We start from the raw sequence: 4,143 nt of genomic DNA, 5'->3' as shown, positions 1-4,143 counted from the left end.
CTCCTGCCGCACCTCTCGCGAGATTTCGCAGCGACTCCTCACGAGAGCACAAGCCCCCCGTCAGTGGGGGGAGGGGGGAGTTAGGCGGGAAGGGAGTGTGCGCATGTGCAGGGCGGGAAGTGAGGGTGAGCGTGGACGTGCTGAGTGGTCGTGTGGAAGTGGAAAGGTTCCGGGGTGTGAAGGGCTCCGGGTATTGTTGCTGAACGGTTCAGCGAGCGTTGGTTGTCTCAGGGTGGTTGCCACCACAGCCACAGCTCCGTGGTCGGCGGGTGTCACTTGTTCACAGAAGCATAACACAGGGTGGGTCATTAACTGCTGAGTAGCAATCCTATTAAAGAGTCAGGGCTGGCCCACGTTACATAGTTCGTTTCAGTAACCCAAAATTGCACGGATCCATAGGGTTTGGAGGGAGCCTCTGGAGATTGTCCACTCCAACCCATCTCCTGTTGGGCCTGTTTTGGCAGTGAGGAGGGTCTGAAGTCAGAAGAGGGTGCTCCACCACAGAGGTTTTCCCTAGGGTTTTGTGCATAGCGTCTCATCATCCGCCCTGTTGTCATGAGCAGTAAATTGGATTCCAGCCTTTTCATAACCTCCCGCGTCCCTAGCAGGTCCAGCTGTCAGTGAGCTGTCTGCAAGCAGCTGCATCTGCACCTCCCCAAACCAAGCATTGCTTTGCATAGCTAGAGAAATCCACTGTGTATATTCCGTAATAGTACAGGTTTATGTGGAAGGAGTGGAGTGATAAATCAGCTTCAGTTTTGTCCTCGTTCTGTGTTAAATGTTCACAGTTATGGCACTGAGCAGCCTACAGCACTTCTGTCCTTCACAGTAGCTTTGTAGCACAGCAACAGCATCCTGAGCATGAGCTTCCTTCTGGAAAGCAATCATCCGAATCAGAGGGAAATGATTACTGACCTTTTACTGCAAGTCCTTCCTTTACTGCAGCTGTCATACCCCATATCCTTTACCGTTAGGTTTTGTTGTGCCTGATTTCACCAACAAATACTGGGTGTAACCTTTCCTCTCTCTCTCTTTGCAGTGAAGAGGAATGACCTTCTTCTTTAGCATTACGACATTGAAACTGGCACAACCAAAGGACCAGCCAGTGGGTCACAGTGAGCAGTAAAAAGGGGCCTTGGAAAGAAGTGCCCCTTTTTAAAATATACACAATTTATCAACAGAGCAGTACAGCTTTTACATTTTGTTGATACATTTAATGTATTTTTAAAAGGGCATTTCTTTCTGGGGTGTTCTTTTTTTGTTTGTTTGTTTTGTTTTGTTTTCCTGTGAAAATACAATAGTCAGTGTAATTTTATATTCCTGACAACAGGAAAATAAGATTGAAATTCTTACAAGTTATATTAAGGAGCACTAGTGCATTTTTATGTAGATAGGCTAAATCTTAAGTTTCAGAGTACGTTTGCAAGGAAGTGATGCTCTCAGTGCACCTGCAGGCAGGAAATTTGGCATGGGCCTGAGCTCAGATGGGCTCCAGGGCCTTTCCTGTAAAGCCTTAACTTACCAGATACTCAGAGGAAAATCTATAAAACTTCATTGTTGTTCCTCTTTCTTCTCTGATATTACAGTTCTTACTCTACATTAGAAGCAGCATTTTCACTTTTTAGTTGAACAGCATTAGCCAAGCTGTATGCTGAGCCATCATCGTTTGCGCTAGGTCTATGCAGTCAGTGGTGTATATCATAGCAATTAATGGTTGGAATGCTGTGAACGGCATTTAAAAAAAGTTATTAGACATTAAAGCTTCAGATGTTCTTTATACAACACTGCTGTGGTTTTTAGCCTATCGCCTACTCCTGTGTACTTAAGCATATCTGTGCCATTGCTTTAGTTGTTGAGAGGGGAAGTTCCAGGCTTTGCAGTGACTGTGGCATGCATGTGTCTTCTGTGCCCTTTGTGGTATGCTACGCTTGGCAGCCACCCACTCGATACACCATCAGAATAAAAGGGATTTTCACAGGGAGGTTCCAGATCTTGTTGGATGCCTCATGACAAGCTGAGTCCCACAAAACACAGGCTTTAATAACAACACTGTCTGAAAGATTTCCTGCTTCCCAGCTGCCCTGTACAAGTCCTTTCCCCTCACACCACACCCTCAATTGCACTGTTTTTGGAGCTTCACAGTGAGCTGCAGCAGGGGATTGGTCCCATTTAAAAAATAATCTTGTTCTTGTTTTGCAAGGAGTTTTAACCCAGGCCAAATTGCCAATCCCTTCCATTGGAGGTGTCAAGAAGAGAGGGAAGAACCACACACCCTAAAGCCTCCAGGCAGTAAAACTAAACCCTCAGTAGCTGGTAAATCAGAAATCTGTAGCTGGCTTTCAAAACAGGATACAAGGGCTGGGACAAATGTATAACATCTGTGCTCCCTCAGTCATAAAAGGTTTTAATGCTCCTTTTTTTTTTTTTTTTTTCCTTTTTTCTTTTTTTCTCATCATAAACCTCATTTTCTATTTTTGACACTTTACAGTAGCAAGGCTTGGTGTCTGTTTTCAACTTGGGGAGGGAGTACTGGGCAGAGAGAAGGCATGAAGGCCCTATATAAAAGAGATTTCAACTTTTTTTCTAGTAAGATTTAAAGCTAGGAAGCTTAAGAGCTGTCTGTCCAGATCACACTGCTGTGAACTAAAAGTATTTCTTCCAACACTTTCCTTGGTCATAGAACTAGGTCATATCTGTGAGGCACATTTCTCCATATAAAGTCATATAAACATCTGTGTCCAGTTACGTGCTGGAGGATGAAAAAGCAAGTCTTAAAAGTTTTTTGTTTTAGAAGCAAGTTTTGTTGAAGTTTGTTTTGTTTTCTTTTAGTGAGATTGTTGTGAGTTCTCCCCTGCTTTTCAGCTACAACTGACAAGCTAATTTGTCAAATAGGATTTGAAAGCAAAAGTACTGTATGATATGAACCATAACAGGTGAAATCCTGACTCCAATGGATAATTCATCAGCTCAGCTATGTGAGGTCCTCAGTTCATCTAGTTCCAATCCCCTGTTGTGGTCAGGTCTGCAATCTAGTTTGCCCAAAGCCCCATCTAGCCTGGCCTTAAACAATTCCCAGGGCAGGGCAGCCAGTTTCTCTGGGCAGCCTGTGCCAGTACTTCACCACCCCCTGAGTAAAGAATTTCTTCCTAACGTGCAATCTAAACCTGTCCTGGTTTAGTTCAAAACCATTACCCCTTGTCCTGTCGCTGTACTCCCTGACAGAACCCGCCTCCAGCTTTCCTGTAATCCACCTTTAGATACTGAAAGGCTGCTGTACGGTCACCTTGGAGCCTTCTCCAGATTGGGCAACCCCAGCTCTCTCAGCCTGTCTTTACAGAAGAGGTCTTCTGATCATCTTCTTGGCATTCCATATTCTTCTTGCGCTGGGGGCCCCAGTCTCCTGCAGTATTCCCAGTGGTGTCTCACGAGGGCAGAGTAGAGATGGACAATTACTTCCTTCATCCTGCTGGCTGCTACCAGAAAAATATGCAATAAATTCCAAAGGTCTGAAGGAGAGCATATTTAAAATACTATGTTTAGAGAAGTATTTAATATTTTAAGGTGCTTTTTTTTTCTTTTCATTCTCAGTGTATCTATAGAAATAATTATTTAATAATTAGTTGGAGGAAGTTAGAGAAAATAGATATTTATTATAAGTAAGATGTGGCTATATTTTCCTTTAATAATAAACATAGGCTGAATGAGGCTAGTCTGAATGCTGAACTATCATTGTAGAATAAGGCCTGCCTTTACGGTCTTGCAAAAATCAATCTGGATGACTCCTACCAGAGGAGGCTCTAAGCTCTTGGAATTTAGCTAATGATTTGCACCAGAAGCAGCACAAAAAGTATCTCAGAAGAGCAACAGGAAGATGGTGTACCTGATCTTTATCCTTAACAGGAAGGAGGTCATCTGATAACTTTCTTCTACAGTAGTTTTTTAAGCACGCTATAACATCTTACTCTGAATTCTTCCTCTGGTGGAGTTTCACAACAGAGTAAAATGTAGGACAGATTATAAAAAACTGCTGAAACTTACTTTTAACTCTTGTGATTTACAATTGCTTGTGTTTCCTGTTTAAATAGACATTCCAGGACAGAAGTTAAGCTACCATAAACTACAGATCCAACAGTCTTTTATGCT

The sequence above is a fragment of the Lagopus muta genome, chromosome 1, assembly GCF_023343835.1.
Source record: "Lagopus muta isolate bLagMut1 chromosome 1, bLagMut1 primary, whole genome shotgun sequence".
Lineage (NCBI taxonomy): Eukaryota > Metazoa > Chordata > Aves > Galliformes > Phasianidae > Lagopus > Lagopus muta.
Note: the sequence above shows the minus strand (reverse complement) of the source record.